This window comes from Taurulus bubalis, assembly GCF_910589615.1.
Source record: "Taurulus bubalis genome assembly, chromosome: 4".
Classification (NCBI taxonomy): Eukaryota; Metazoa; Chordata; class Actinopteri; order Perciformes; family Cottidae; genus Taurulus; species Taurulus bubalis.
In genome coordinates, this window is record NC_136592.1 from 24,861,843 (window position 1) to 24,879,408 (window position 17,566).

Here is a 17,566-nt window from a genome sequence, read left to right on the forward strand (position 1 = left end):
TTGTCTAATTGGTTGGCTGGCTTATGCTCAGCCCCCTGATGCGTTGACGAACAAGCATCCTCAATGACAGTATCACATTTGTCTACTTAATTAGATGTGTTTGTCACAACAGCAGGTAGTTAGCACTGACAAGACAGAAGAGTTTGGGGCTGTGTGAGCGGGAGATATAAATGCCTCTGTAATTGTTCTTGGTAGTAAAAAAAAAAAGGAGAGGTGAAATGTGTGGCGCTCTCACACAGCAAAGTGAATGTTCCTCAGATTTTTTGCAGTTGCTTTTGAAGACAGAGAAAAGAAACAACTGCTTAAAGCATCTGAACTGTTTCATCCTCGGTGTTGGAGGAAAATAAAAGATTCTCCTCAGCAAGACAGAGGAACACAGTCAGTCAGCTGTTGTTGGCTCAGTGAAGCAGCAAATCAATGCAGTCAGACAGGCAGACAAGGCAAGCTGCAGGTACCTGTGATGTCAACGATGCTCTCCTGACACTTATCTGCCCAGACAACCACTTTCAAACTTCTCTCTCTAATGCTCTCTCTTTCTGACTCTCTCTCTCTCTCTCTCTCTCTCTCTCTCTTTCTCTCTCTTATTTAAATGTGTCTTCGAGCTGCACAAATCTCATACATCTGTCTTATCTCTTCCTTGCCTTCTCTCTAATCTATCAAAACCGTCCCTTCCCACTCTGTTTTGCATCTAACCAGGAAGAGAGACAACGAAAAAGCAGGAGAAAGATAGAGAGAAACGGTGTGTGTGTGTGTGTGTGTGTGTGTGTGTGTGTGTGTGTGTGTGTGTGTGTGTGTGTGTCAAGTGGGCCTTGTATAGCAGTCCCAGCAGCAACAAGCTGTCATTAGAGTGGGCAGGAAATAACCCTTGTGGCTTGGTTCAATCAAATTGTAATCCTCAGCACATTATTACCATGACAGGGTCACCTCTCCACTGCTGCTCTAGGGCAGGAGCAGGTGAAGCACACACACTACACACACACACTACACGCACACTACACGCACACACACACACACACACACACACACACACACACACACACACACACACACACACACACACACACACACACACACCCTCCTTTCATTTGCTACCATTTCCAGTGTTTTGCTAGTGTTTTCCTTGACAGTCCTTATATTACCTGGCCAGCCCCCATAATGAATCCATCTGAGAAGGCCAGGTCGAAGCTGCAGTCATGAATAATTCAAAATCTAACAGCCCCCCCACCCTGATTCTTATTCTCCATATCCCTCATTCCTGTCATCCCCTCGGCCTCTGGTGGGGCTTCTGTATCGCCCAACCTGACAGACTCTACTATGCAACCCTGAAGACTACAATATTTCAGAAGACTGTCAGTATGTGCCTATATTTGAATGTGTATGTGTGGCCTTGCGTGTCACATGTTTTTCTCCTCTCTGGTTTCTAGGGTAACCGCAATTAGGGTATTGGTTAGACTGTGTGTGTGTGTGTGTGTGTGTGTGTGTGTGTGTGTGTGTGTGTGTGTGTGTGTGTGTGTGGTCAGAGAAGAGAGAAGATACTTATTTACCCTAATGGACATCCCTTCCAGTGAGGAAATCATCACCACAACTCCCTCCTCCAGAGATACTTTAAAACGTTTTGCTCATCTTAAAGCTAAACTCCGGAAAAGGACTTTCATTTGGGAGGCGATGTTTTCTGGTTAGACACGGTTTCACAGTACAAGCAAGCACACATTCTAGTTAAAGAGATCATTTGGATGTATTGACAATAGATGGTATGACTTATTGACTTGTAGCTGCATCAATACAAGCTCAAACAGGCACTTATGTGGTTGCAGATGTCCCAAAGAGGAATTGGCTCTCGGAAATAATTTAATTAAAATGTTTTAATTCACACATCCAACACAATCATTTTCATTCTTCCACAACAGAAAACATATATTTATGTGCTGCTGCTGATTCTCATTATAATTATGATTATTCTGTTTGCAATCATACGCATGTGTATTACTGTATACTGCACATTTACACATTGCACTTAAGAAAACGTCAATTACTTCAAGGGTGTAATACATTTACAGCCTCCAGTAGATCCCGGATATTTGCTCCGTATATACAAACCTTTTCAACACAATAAGTCTGATTTCTTTGACTTGAGGTGTGGCTGTTATTGATGAATCATTTAATCAGCAACTATTATGATAATCATTTGACACTAATTCTCAGTATGCATCAGAAAAGATTGTGAGACATACAATTCACAGCACTAGTATTGCAGCAAACACATATGTGCTATGTAAAGATATGGTGGAGGTATATCTACCAAACTTCCTCTGTGTGTGTGTGCTTCTCAAGGAAGATTTACTGTCTTTTTTTTTCTGCACAACGAAATACAGTTATAGCCAATTTGCTGCACAAGACACACATGACAAAACAAAACAAAAACAGTGCATCAGGAGTAACAGCAGCAACAAAACAACTCTCTAGGCAGATACTTTGGTCCACATGACATTACAATTCAACATCAGGGAACCAGTGTCCATCAACATTTGACGATGTTTGAGTACCTAACATCATTGATGCTAACAAATAGTCCGCCTCCTCTCATCCCTGTGGAGTCCTGCTCCGTCCTGTGGTCCACCAATCAAGTGCAGCTTGATCTGGGACGACACGATGGAGCCAGGTCTCTGTAAAGATGTAGGCACAACAGTCACAGAGCTTCCGTTGCAGAGTTGGCCTGACGTTTCCTGCAAAAGGACATAGAATAGGTATAGATGGAATAGGCCAAGGTCCTAGCTGGGCTAGCTTATGAAGTGGATATGCCTTTTTTTCACCAGTTTAAAGCACTAAGTAGTTTCTAAATGGGCATTAATTACAATGATCCTTCAGGAGCTATAGGCTACATGGAGCAGCTAACCAGACGGAAGGACAGTATTTCCATTAGGCTATTCAAACCTTTCTCGGGTGCCTTAGCACTTTTCAGCAACTTGCACTGACAGTATTAAAGTTTTAGTGAATAAATACACTCTATAGTATTTTCTCTCTTTACACTGCAACTGCTACATTAACATTGCCCCCAACACTTTGAACGTTAATACTCTTTAAAAGATCATTTTCTTGGCGTCTCAGCTTCAACAACACAGATACCAGCAAAAAAGACACAAAGGAATTCAGGATGAGTTTGAAACCAAGAAGCTTCAGTTACAAAGCGAACGTCTGAGCCAACGGAGATGTTGAAACAGCGGTTTATCACTGTGAGCCACAGATTACTTACTTTATTGCCTCTTCATTTACACTGATGCTTCGAAGGAAAGAAATCTCACTGCTGTTGGTTAATACACACGTTCAGCCTCTAAACATTGAAGAAGCACAGAACAAGTGATTCATGGAGTGGACTGTACGTGCCGGGGTGGCAGGGTGCTTTTCCTCATGTCATTAGCACCTTAACCAGCAGAAATTACATTTCTTGCACCTAGGAGCATGTCTGTTTCAGATCAATGCCTGCGGCAGTTTTTAAATCAATGAGTGATGTTGTAACTAGGGGCCTCATCTGTAGAGCGGACCCCTGGGGGCACGAGAGAGAGAGAGCGAGACAGAGATTGTCACAGAGAGGGAGGGGGCATATAGTGAGGAGGAGACAGAGAGATAAAACAAAATGCACTGAGCTGAAAGTGATAGAAATGGACGACAGAATATAGAAGGCAGTGAAATATGCCCAGAGGGAGGGAAAGTGCAAGTTTTAAGTGTGTATGCATGTCTGAGAATGAGACAAAGACAAAAGCACTGGCCTATGTTCGTGTCTTTTGCTACAGCACAATTCAAATATGATTGTGCTGAAACATTTGCTTCTGTTATGAGGCTGGTGAATCTCTGCAGCAGGGCCAGCCTCTCTCTCTCTGTCTCTCTCTCTCTCATTTGTGCAAAGTGTGTGTCTGCATAGGGGGTGGGGGAGCAAAGTAATGGGCAGGAGGTGGAGCGTGAAAAAGGTTAGGGAGAAAAATCACATCACCGGAGAGAGAAGCGATGAGAGAGTGCCTGGCTCCTAAGGCCAGATGTATTTACCTGGGTAATGATAGTCATCTGGACCGACAGGGCGTGTGTGTGTGTGTGCTGTGTGTATTGTGTGTGTGGCACAGAGCACAGCGTAGCACAGGCTGCTGTGGAGGCCAGATTTCTGTTTGGCTGACTGACTAGCTGCCTGGCCGAGGGGATAGCCTGTTGATTTATTTGCTGCTAAAAAAACACAACAATCTCTCTTGTTCTCCTTTTCTCTAGGTTTGTATTTTCTTCATCATTTTTTTCCCGTTATCCCTTCTATTTTTTTTCCTCCAGTCCCCTTTTGCTTCTCCCGCGTCCTCTTTACCGCCCTCCATCATCTCTCCCTGCTTTGCTTCAGAAGTCAGCTTTATTAATTCATAAAAACCCATTGCACATATGATAGAGTTCCATAGGCATTGGAGCATGATTATATCCCACTGCACACACACATTCCCATGTTTATACACACTGCTGCCTGTTGCCTTCCTCACACATCGTCTACTCCTCCAGACAGCTCTCTAGTTCAGCAGGCGTAAAGCAAAGGCCAGGCCCATTTGTGTTCTGTAATGTATAAATAGTCAGCGCCCCAGCTCGCCTTCGGCACAAGGGGACATAAGGCAAGCAAACAAAAACAGTGTTTTGCCCATTGTTTTTCGCCACCGGTCGAGATCCCTGTTCTCCTATTTTTCTTGTATTTCTTCCAAACATTTTACATTTTTTACGTGTGATTGTGTGTGCATGTGAGCGTGTACTGTACAAGCAGGTTTAAATCTTCTTCTTTTTCAGGAGGGCACAGGCGTTACACTTGACTGCTTTTATCAAGGGTTGCCAGATGTGAGCCCCGAGGTTAAAGAAGGGTTTCTCACACACACGCAAAAACACATACACGGTTTTTCTAAATACTTCCCCCTCCCCCATCTGAAAAGAGTATAGGAAGAGAAAGGAATGGGTGCTTAGATATGGATTGCTGGGATTGAATTAAAAACATTAGCTTAAGGCTGTGCGGCTCAATCCTGATGATGAGGCCACAGGGGGAAAATGGAGAAAATGGGCTTTTGCTGCCAGGGCCTTGAAAATCCCTTACTAATGGAATGAGAGAAGGCAGAGAAAGATAGCGAGAGCGAGGGAGGGGAGGGAGGCATATCACAAAGATGAGTGTGAGCGAACGGTTACAAAGACAATGCATTGTGTTTGTGCTGAAACAAATGGAGCAGAGCCAGAAGGCCTCCGACGAAACATCATTACAAGCAGCTCCAGAAATATTATGACCTCGGGGGAGGGGATGTTTGGGTTATTTCCAAAGAGCACACAAGTCCCACAGGCATACAACCGCTTACACTTAGACACAACAGTCGTACACACATTATCTGGTTCTGCGGACACTCATTTGCCAGCATATTCAAACATTTCATATATATATTTCCATTCCTTCAGCTCACAGGATTTCTGAAGAGATTTTGTTCGTCAACGCCTCCCATCACTGCAGTGGCAGGTGCCACGACAACAAAGGTGAGCCCTGGCACTTCATATGAGGTCATGTAGCTGACATTAAACATTTCATTTTTCCCTACTAAGCAAGTCTACTTTTCATCTGGTGTCCTGTTTGAAAAGTTGGACTCTGTTTGGTCCATCCTTCACGAACACATTGTGTTTTTAGTAGTCATACATTGTATTTATATCTTTTAATGATACTCAGTTACTTTATGCAACAAGTTAAATAAAAGATCCCATAGAGCTGAAAAAGCCCCTCTAAAGGCATGAAATAGCACCGGACAACTGCCTTCTCTTCGCTGTCTTTATCCCATTCTGGATGCAGTCTGAGGAACACAGGCCAGATGGTTCATTAGAAATAAAATGCTCTGAGTGCATACTTAAGCAAATGTGTGTGTTTTTTTCTTCTCATTTTGCTCTTCTCTGTGACCATCACGGTTAAATTCTCCAGTGAATTCTCCAAGCGGTGGGCATTTCAGCCCCCTCATTTCTCTGAGAAATGAATAGAAGCATGTGACATGGGCTGACATGGGCTTTAAATGTACAATCTGGCTGTGTTATGATGGGAACAAATTAATAAGTGAATGTTATCTGTGGGTAGCAGAGCAGGGTGCCTTGCCAGGCCTTTTTGTTGCTGTACCACTTCTTTTTAATGTAAATGACAGAAGACACAAAAACAGACAGGGCTCTTGGTTTAAATTGGATTTTGACATGGATATTGGAGCACTTTGTGCATGTGTGCATGAATATATAGTGTGTGCATATACTGAATGTGGATATGCATGTGCATGGCTTTGTTTGCACTGATTTATTTTAATGCGTTTGCACACTGTTTTAGAGAAGACTGGCTTCAGGTTTGGCACAAAACATGTGACTTCACAGTGGAAACAGGTATCTTTAGATTAGGCAGGCAGAATAGGAATGAAAAATAGGGTGAGATTGAGTGAAGTATAGATGGCCAGCAGTGTCTCGTTCCTCTTCCTCTCTCAATATTGGTATTGCGAAGTCACTGAGAGATGGCAATCAGCAGGAGATGAGTCTTGAAGATGAAAGCAGGGAAAGAGAAACAGAAGGAGAGCGAGAGAAAGGAGAGCCTCTTAAGGCACCTCCATCAGCCTGTCGTTAGGAGGGTAATGAACCTAGCACCACTGCTGCCAAGCAACCAATGACTCACACACACACACACACACACACACACACACACACACACACACACACACACACACACACACACACACACTCAACACAAGATAAACACACTCACAAAATAGAAATCTCTCAAGTACCCAAGCTCTATTATCAGAGCATCTTCCCAATTACAGAATGTTTATACACAAAAGATGTGATGTACATGCATCATAAACGCAAAAGTAATAGATCACCGGACTGAACATGTACTCATCTCCCGCTTACATTTGTCCCCAGGCTGCTTGGCGTTTCCCATATGCTGTGAGCGTTACAACACTTCATGTATATTGCTTTACACAGCCAGAAGACATTCATCACAAATAGAAACATGACTTAAAGGAGCTATATATAACATACATATCTTCAATATAGCAGCAAACAACTATTTGCTATGTAAATATATAGTGGTGTAATGTCTACCTGAGCAGAGAATGAAGTAGCTCTCCGTCTGTGTGTGTTGTTATTAAAGCATCTCCTTTGTTGATATAGCCGGGCGACCGTGCGTGCTCATACTGCTCCACTGGTGAGCTCACAGCCACGGTGCTAACAGCGCTAACAGTACCAGCTATACGGCTCATATGGTTACAGCTGATAACGCCGTCCCGACCAACAGCGTCATCGCGGAAACGCAGTTAGTTCTCTAAGCATGTTTGCTGTAGCTGGTACTGTTAGCGCTGTTAGCACCGTTAGCTACTAGTCCCCGGCTAAGACGTCACCATGTTGAGTGCCGTTGAGAGGCAAGCAAAATGCTCTCAATCTCGAACCCTTGTACCATTAACAGGGCTCTCAAGTGTCACGCATTGAGCGTCACTGTCACGCATTTCGGTCTTAAGTCACGCCCTCCCGCCACACATCGTATTTCTCACGCTGAAAAAAAACTCTAGGCTATTTAATGTGCTGCAGCGCGCAAACATGACCTGGTCGCGCTGCACCTGGTCCCCCCCCCCTTCCTCCCCCGGCCCAACTCCGTCCGGGGGGAGAGAGAGATAGATGTCACGCTTGCCTGTCTTAAAAACTTGAGAGCCCTGCATTAAAGTACATTTCCAATCATTTTCATCCTGTGCCTAATTAGCCATATTTTAATGTCATCTATCTACTCCATCAGTTACCTCACAGTAGAGCTACTGTACCATCTCTGTGTGATACTACTCAAAAGGAATAAAGACACATTCCAACACCCAGACTGGTGGTGCCGTATTTGCTCAAACTGAGTTTGGATGCCGATGGAAACAACATGATCATTCTGCAGTGAATGTTAGCATGGGTAGTAGTATGCAAACTGTCATCGAGCCCATGCTCATGAACGTTTTCCTCATCACTTGGACAGAGTTGTGCTGAAAACCTTCCGGATCCCAAAGATAAACTGGAAAATACAATCAAGACCAGCAGGCCTGAGAGGGAAGATGTTCATAGAGCGAGAATTGTTGTCACCTAATGCTATTGTAAGCCGTTTTGTTATAAATCCTCTTGGCCAAATGCTAAATTAATTCAAGTTCAATGTGCACAACGCTTGCAATCTGTGGCGGACACACACCTTTCACATCTTTCAGTGTAGTTTGTAGCCGATTATTCATTCTTCTAATATAAATTGAGTGTTTCCCAAAGAGCAGAAAGGAACTGTTTTCTCCTCTTGGCCCACTAAACTGCCTGCAGCTTTAATGGGGCTGATTACTGAAGCTCACCCCAATTCCACCAGCTGACAGTACACACTCCCTCCTACTAATGCAATGTAATTTATTCATTCAGCCTCTCTTCCATTCTGGTTGCCAAAATTGTGTGTGAGCCTCTAGTCACGAAAATTACAAATTATCAGTCAAACACACCCACATACACTTGCAACCAGCTAGAGTTTGCGCTTGTGTCTCTGGCCAGCATCACGATATAGAGGACTTTAGCGTAACTAAAATGAAAACAAAAAACTCCTTCTACAGCAGACTACTTGCTGAACCCAGTGGATCATTGAAAGTAATGAGATCTGATCTACACAAAACTACAACAGTACGTTTTTCAGCTGCTCATGGAAAATAAAACTAAGAGAAAGCCCGGAGAGAAGCTGTGCCTCGGACTATAAGCGTCCAAAGCATTGACACGCAAATGTTCTTTCATAGGCTTATAAATCACAGGTGCAAATCAATGACACAAATGGGCCATGTATCTTTACATGTAAAACATTGCTGATTCTATCCCCACTTGAATTAATATATGATAACTTCAGATCTGTGTGTGCAGATGCGTGTACTGCATTATTGCGTGAGACGACCAATGTGTATTGTGTGTGGCTGTGTGTGTTTACATGTCAGCAGTCGTCACCAACAAACCACACCCTGAAGATGTGGGTTGGACTGTCAGCCTCAGTCAGACATCACACACACACACACTCACACACACACACACACATACACACACACACACACACACACACACACACACACACACACACACACACACATACACCTACACACCTACACACACACACAGTTTGACATCTATCATCTTCTCTTGAGAGATCAGGCAGCTATATACATGGCTCAATACCTCCACAATCTTCCGCCAGAGAAAACCTGGCCTGGCGTCTCCATGTACGTGTGTGTGTGTTAGATGTGTGTTAGATGTGTGTTAGAAGTCATCAGCTGTCACACAAGCAGCTCAGACCCTTGTCAGTTACAGCCATGTCACAAAGCTCCCTATAGTATTAATCCCATTTTCTCATTGCATGGAATATATCAAGTGTGGCATACTGCACTCAAACACACACACACACACACACACACACACACACACAAAATGTGCTTCCACTCACAAATGACACATGGCGTTGCCGGCACTGAGATACAGTAACACAAGAAAACAAACGATCTTTCCCATAGCAGATATCTCTACATGTCATAGCTACAGCTGCACCCACTATCCTCAACGAGGGCTCAGTTTCATTTAGATCTATATTTAAGTCGTACAATTGCACAAATAGTTGTTTGTTATTGTCCCTTATTTTTCACATGACATAAGATTGCTCATTTCTGTCCTTTATAAATGGACTTTATTTCGAGACTGAAGATATTTCCGTCATGTGCAGCTGGACTGATTTAATAATGTGAATTTCATAGCATGTTAATCCAATGGATGGAAGTGAATCCACAGCATGCCTGATTTTATTCATAGACTAACTGCACAACTCTCTGGACTTTGCCTTTGTGTTTTGGTCCTACTCAGAGGACAGCTCGGTGGCCAGACTGTGGTGCTGATTATAGGTGACAGGGACACTGCTGGCCAGAGGGACCTGAAAATGTTGGCATGGCAATGGGGAAAGGTCATCACCATAGCACTGTCAGCATCATCACGGTGTCACCATGATGAAAAAGCCGTAGAGAACAAAGAGACTGGAGCACATTCACACATAGTTTTTTTTAATGATTGTATAGGCAAAGCGCATATGATACTACATTTCTCAAAATGAAACAAATCCAGCATTAATATTCCATAATTGTAAACATATAGCATTAACAAATGTTTTTTTTTTATATGAATAATTTACAGCGAACCGCATCTGCTGATCATAATAACCTGTTAATCAAATAGCATTAGAGTAATCTAGACAATGAAGCGCACCAATCAGTCAGTTTAGAAATAGCAGAAAAGGAAATTAATTTCATTCAAAGAAAGAAAAAAATATTTGCACAGCGAGTGTGTTCAGCTTGACAAATATTCCCCCAAAAAAAAGAGCAATTGTAAAGAATACTCCTGGAATCAGTCCCAACTAAATTTTCACTTCCGGAGCCCTCGTCTCAGAGTCGAGTGGGTTCTTGGTTCGATGCCTGAAATAAGGTCTGTTGTTCGCATAAGCTTTATACTCCTGCCGATTGCATTTACCATTTAAACATAATACAAGTGGTGTTCCTTTGTGAAGATTATCTTGCTAAACATAACGTGCATCATAAACATTTGTTTGTCAAAGAGCATATTTTATGCAATTTTCCAAAATACAATGGAGGGAAGAGAGGCACGGAAGAACCCGAACCAGACTACCAGAAAGGCAGCAGTCAAATTAGAGCTCAAGGGACTCTGGTTTTCCAAAAAAGATCGCCTACAGGGAAGATCCTCTACATGCAATATGGCCATGTACACATGGAGCATATTTTTTCTCAAGCTACCCTTTAACAGTTTTTTTGTTTTTCTGGCCAACACTTTTATCCCCAGACACTTATACTAGGTTTAAGCATTGTGTTGAATGCATCATCATAATCGTACCTGTATTGTTGTTCCTCATGTTACATATTGAACACATTGCTATCCTTTGATATACATTATGTATTTTTGTTACTGCGATTGCTGTAATGTATCCTTTACTTTCAGACCTATTTTCCTGGCATAATTCTCTGTGTATGATTCGCTGAACACGTCTCTCTCTCTCTCCATTCTGCACTCTCCTCCTTATAACTTGTCGAGTACAAGTGGGAGCAGAGGGTAGGAGGAGGGAGTGATTGGAATTCATTATGGTCAAATGATTGCAAACTCTGGAAGCTGAGAGGCTTTTCTAATCACAGCTGAATGGGCTGGAGAGTTCGGCAGGCTGTGAAGTGGAGGAGAAAGGAGGAGTGAGAACTCCATCACCAGTGTAGCGGTCTCAAGAGCTCTTCACAAAGCTCTAATGGTAGAATTGTTCTGACACTGAATGGATACATGAGGTGCTGTGTTTCACGGGTATGATTCACTCTCAAAATGTTGTTAGATTTATTGCTGAGCAGAGATTTTATTCATTTATTGAAACGTTTTTAGAGGAAAGAAAATGTTTCCTTTAGGTTCTCTTTCACCATCAGATGTTTATGGTACTTAGAAAGTGTTGTTATGTATATAGAGTCCTCTTTCAATTAATTAGTGTCAGTGAGTGTGGGATATTTTAGTTGTTTTTTGATGCATGGACATGAATTCATTTGAATCAGAGTTCTTCTGACCAGCTGACGGCCACATGACAGCAGAAAACACACTAGATGCATTCATAATGTCACTACCAGTGAGTACCACACAGCACATAACAGTAGGTCAAAGAATGGAGAACCAAACTTGTAAGTCCATCCACATGCTAATTGTGACCAGTCAGTCCTTTATGTGTCTTATGTGTATTTTTAAACTGATTAGTTTGTTAACATTCAATAATTCCAGCTCTGGAAGACATGTTTCTTTGAAAAAGTAAAATGTCATCACAAACCTGCAAGGCAGTTGTTCAATGTACATATTCAAGATGGCGGCGTGGTATGGCGACATGGTTACCCATAAGCAATAATGACCTGCTTCTCATGGCTGATAACGATGAGATAGCCGACAATTTCTCATTTTTTGTAATTGAGAAACCTAAGATGTAGTGAGCAAAGATTGATGATTTAATATTTCATAGCTCTGACCAAACCAAACATAACTGACCACCCTAATGTGAACAAAGAACAGTTCTGCCTCTTCAAGTTTTCATTATTTCTTTCCGGTAAAGTACCTAAAAAAAATACACACTGGCAATGCCATGTTTGTCTCTCTAGTCAGTGAGATCAATGAGACAGTGACGCATCACATTGATTCATGGAGCTGCCCTCTCCTCTTCCCCAATTCTATTTAAACTAGGATTCAGGATGGCTGCTGCCCCAATAACATTTTGCCAGTCCTGGAAAGGCTGTGCCCACAGCCTAATATCAAGCACTAGAGGACTACTGCTGCTCAAATCCTGTTTGGGTCTCTTTGCTCCTCCTCTACCCGTCTGGGCATGTTGGCACCTATTACAAAGGAGCTGAATAGTTGGCACGCAGTAGGCATCCGAGGGCCGGGGATCAGAGGAGAGGAGATCACTCATCCTGCCACCAACTTGGCGCAGGCTTTTGGGAGCGACTCACTATAGATTAGCCTGCAGTGCTAACCTGTACGACTGCAGACCGTTGGCGAAGCACATCAATGGCTAAGCGACTCCCCGTAGACTTTAAAGACATATGTGCACATGGCAGATCAAATTAAAATGCTGACACTGAGGTGGTTTCATCTTTTGGCACTATCTTCCAAAGAGCCACCTGGCCAGTGCTGCGTGCCTGTGCTCATCACAGAGTCCTCATTGGAGATAACTGCTGGTGTTAGCCTGGAAATTTCTATCTCTTGAATCCAAAGCCATATGTCTCTGTTAGCTTGTGCATAATATTGTATATATTATGCCACTTTCTGCTGAGCCTCTGTTATTCAAACGCCTCAAGATTTAATAATGTTGGCCTTATAAACAAGACGGGAAGCAATTTGTCTTGGATATAGACAAAAGATAGAATATGAAGTAAGTTTTGCAATGAAACTAAAAAGGTTTCAAGCTGCAATGGATGTCTAAAGATACAAGATGAACTAACTTGTGAATGCATCTAGTAATGTAAAACCACACCCCGTCCTTATAAAACCTGATGCCATGTTAAACTGCAAAATAAATAGTTACAACATTTCAGTCACATCTTTGTAAAAAAAAGTGGAACGGTTATTCTGTCTGCCATTCTTTATTGTTGTTCACAAATAAACATGCTTTGTTTTAGGCAAATTGACTGAGTAATGATTTTTTCAAACTCGCACAAAAAAAGATCAATTTGATTATACTATTATTTAAAATCACCATCATTGCAGCCTAAAGAGAGAACCCAACACTCAACACTTTCTATAGTTCAGATTCAATCCAATACAAGATGCAGGGGAGCTAGATTTATGATGGACCTTTTTATAAAGGGTCTGATAGAGCTGGAGGTCCTGGAGACTTTCCCAGAATGCCTCAACACTCCAGGATGGACATCTAGAGTGACACCACAGCGACCTGAGATCATGTGTCTGGGTTCATTACTTATTATGCTTCCGACACATTGTTGGCGCAAGGGACTCTACTTATACTTGCTACGCACACACACACACACAAACATGCACACAATCTTATTTTACTGCAATGCAAATGTACTTGGACTATACCCTCAATACCCTATGAGTGACAGGGGACCGAGCTTTAGTAAATCTAAATGGTGTTAAACTGTGCTGCAAATACGAGGTCCCCTGTTGCTAATGAGACGATTTAGCAAGAGAAGGCCACACATAGCTGGAAAGCCTCTGACTGATCGCACTACTCTGAGGCATTTATTGAAGCTGGCAGATCTTATTTTCACACTTCGAGCAAACCCCGACTCCTGGTGTGTGTGTGTGTGTGTGTGTGTGTGTGTGTGTGTGTGTGTGTGTGTGTGTGTGTGTGTGTGTGTGTGTGTGTGTGTGTGTGTGTGTGTGAGAGAGAGAGTGATATGTGTGTGCCAGCTGCATTTCATTGTTGATGGACACAAGCAGATTTATGGGGGTGGAGGCAGATGAAAGGTGTGTGAAGTGAAACTAGGTTTAACTGGCACTCCATCGCCTCTTGTTTTTGTCAAAGTAAAGGTTGTGTGTTCGGACAAGGTTTGTTGTCAACCTGCATCGTGATTCAGGGAAGGCAACATAGAGCATGTCAGTATTATTTATAGAGATAGATCACAACTAACCATCCATTAATTAACAGGCGAAAGCATGGCAGCTGTCCGGAACATGTACGAACCTGACTGCTGATTTAATCAGAGTTGTGAACATTAGATTATTAAGAGCCCCAAACAACCACCCAAGGAGACCACACAGCCCTGGATCCACACTGCATCCTGCTTCGTCAGCACTGTTAAACAGGGTCAGGCTGCCAGCCCCAAGGTACAGTGTGGCACCTTTATAGGTTAGCTATAAAGGCGGGTGAAACAAAATTGCATCTCTCCGTGAGTTGTGGTGGAGCCTGCATGCTGCCTATATATAAATGTGAAAAAGCTTTGCACTGGGCTGCTACAAAACCTCTGACAATGCAAATCTAAGCAAACACGCCACAGTTATGTCGTGCCTCATTTTAGGTTTGCACCAGTGGCCTTTAACTAGGGCGGCTGTACTCTGCTTTAGTCGCCCTCCCCCTGCTGTTCTCTGAAGGGGTATAAGAGAGGTTCGAGGGGGGGTTTAAGAGGAAACGACAGGTGGACGCTTGGGTGCTTGGGGTGAAACTTGGTTTGCCAATGGGGGCCTGCTGGTTGCATTCAGCATGGCCGCGTTGTCACCTCCCCCAACCGTTTGACTGCCAACCTCCCGACCCCCCGTTCCCTGCTCCCAATCTCCCTCCAGCGGCACTAGCACTCCAGTCTGCCCCCTCTCACCCATACGACAGCAGCTGGAGTTGATGACACTTGTCAGCAGGGAGATAGTGTGTCCACTGTATCTGACTCCAGACCAGCCTCTCTCTGACTCATGCACACACATTTACACGCCTCATACACGCACGGCCATGTTCACACTGGCGTTCTGTAGCACACGCACACACACTTCCTGACAGTATATGTCAGCTGATCATTTTAGGAACTGGTAGGAAGAGACTGCACACAGACATATACAACCACGTCTTATCGGACAGTTTTACAGACATGTTACATGGAACAGTACAAATGAGTCACTCAGAGGCACTTTTACTTTTACTCTCACAACTGGTAACTAGACAGCGATGTGGGCACATTTCAATGTGCTGGCATGGTTCTTGACAAATATTGTAAGGCAACACATAAATAAATAAAAACTGCAAACTGGAATAAAACTGACTAAGACCAGATGATGCTGAAATACTGATAAATGAACAACCATGAGGTCTAGCTGCACCATAACCCAATACATCCTGTGGAAGGGACATTGATTTACATCTCTACATAACACAGCATTAAGTGTGGAGAGTAATTAGTCCTCAAATGACTTCAGACTTAACTTAATCTCAGGATTAATTGCATGCAAATGAGATGGGTGCTGCACATATAAGGCCATAACTGTGATGCACTACTATTTTTTATTATGTGTTTTTGACCTGAAACTGTTTATTTTCCGGATTAAAAAGGCATGTAACCCCTTCCGTATTATACCAGTGTAAAATACGAGTGTTTGGATTTGCAGTTACATAGATTGAAGAGGAGTCTGAGTGTGGTGCTTCTTCAGCTCTTTCCCCCCCATCTTTTCTCACTTGGCATGTAAACAGTACTTCAACATGCTATATGCAAGCTTGACAGCCTATATCCGTGTCTACCCTGCTCTCTCAGAGAGGAGAAGCACAGTGCCATATGGCAAGCTGAATTAAAGCAATGTCAACACACTCGCCCTGACGGGGATGAATTTCAGCAACTCACTGACCATTTTGTCCCTGTCATGGAAGGGCATGCACGCTTTCTGTGCCCCCCAACCTCTCACCACACAGACACACACACACACGAAGCTGCCTTGTGTAATACCCACGAGACACAACACCGAATGCAACTTCTTTCAGCGTAGACATTGACAATTGCACATTTAAATAAGATGCTAGCCGAGCCTGCAAATGCAACACAGCCTTCCAGCCTGGAATAAGTCACTATTTAAAGTTAGTTATTTAAATAGAAAATTAACATGTATTGTTGTTCCTTTGAGAAATTGTATGAGGCAAACATATAGATAGATGTATCATTTTAAAGGAAACTAATTAATTACACACTTCTCAATAGAATATTAATCTGGGTAATTACATGCTTGTTGTTGAACGTGATTGTTCAACAAAAAACTGCCTTTGAGGGACGGACATAATTAATTATAATCACATACGGTGGCACGCTGTGCTCAATCTTTTTTTGTGGAAGACAAATCTACTTAAACTTACAGTGTGGAGTAGATAGAAGAAGATAGTAGTTTAGCCATTAAAATGAAGTGAAGATAGAACAAAAAGTAATATTTAATTGTGATTTGATTCTTTGTATGTGACAAATATCACATACTTGGATAACATGGGTGTTGTGGGAGCAGTGAGACTGAACTTCATGCTGTAGTTGCATCCATCCCGTGCAAACTACAGTGATATGAGTGTATGAGATTGAGGTGTGTGCACATCACTAATATAATATGTCTAGGTTTAAAAATGACACTAGTGACGTATTTGAGGTTGCAAGGATGCACACTTAAACATAAATGGTGAGGTTAGTGATGAAGTTGGACACATGGTTATAACTTTAACTAGGTTTGGAGATCTGAACAAAGCCGAGTTGATTCCTCAACCAGAAGCTCTTATTCTCAAGCCATAGCTTCCTGACAAACGTATTCCTATTGTCAGGGAGACCTGAATTATATTTTGTATTGCAGACGCCTTCCAAGTATGACAATTTGGTCCAAAAATATCTCCGCCAAAGGGGATGATTGAAAATGTCAGAGGAAGACGCCTTGTGACAGTGACAGCACGAGCTATGAGGTTTGTGTTTTGCAGTGGTGGAACAAAGCTTGTGCTTTGTGGCAAGTAGATGTTTGTATATGAATGTGTGTTTGTCTGTGGGTGGTATCTGCATGTGCTCCTGTTTTGAACACTGTTCATATGTCACATTGCTTTGTTTCTATGTTAGTCATGCTTATGTTTATGTTAGTCATGTTTATGTTTATGTGTTGTGTTGCACACACAGTGGGTGGTTTAAGGGTAAATTATGAATGAGACACACACACACACACACACACACACACACACACACACACACACAAACACAGCCAAGCCAAGAGATGAATGAGTTAAGTCACACCCTGTTGTCAAGCTTGCCTTCATCACCCTCCCTCTCATTCATCAAACAACTACTGCTTCACGGAAGAAACGCACGACTCAAAACTGCCACGAACACACACTGCTTCATCTTAAAACAAACGTCTTAACAGGAAACAATCCAAAAGACCGTTCTGATTAGCACATGTGAGAGGTGGGAAGAATTTTAAACATTTGATGAACTCAGTTGTTTGATTCAGCTCTCTTGCTTCCGCTACACATCAGCCAGGAGCATGCCACCTCCCG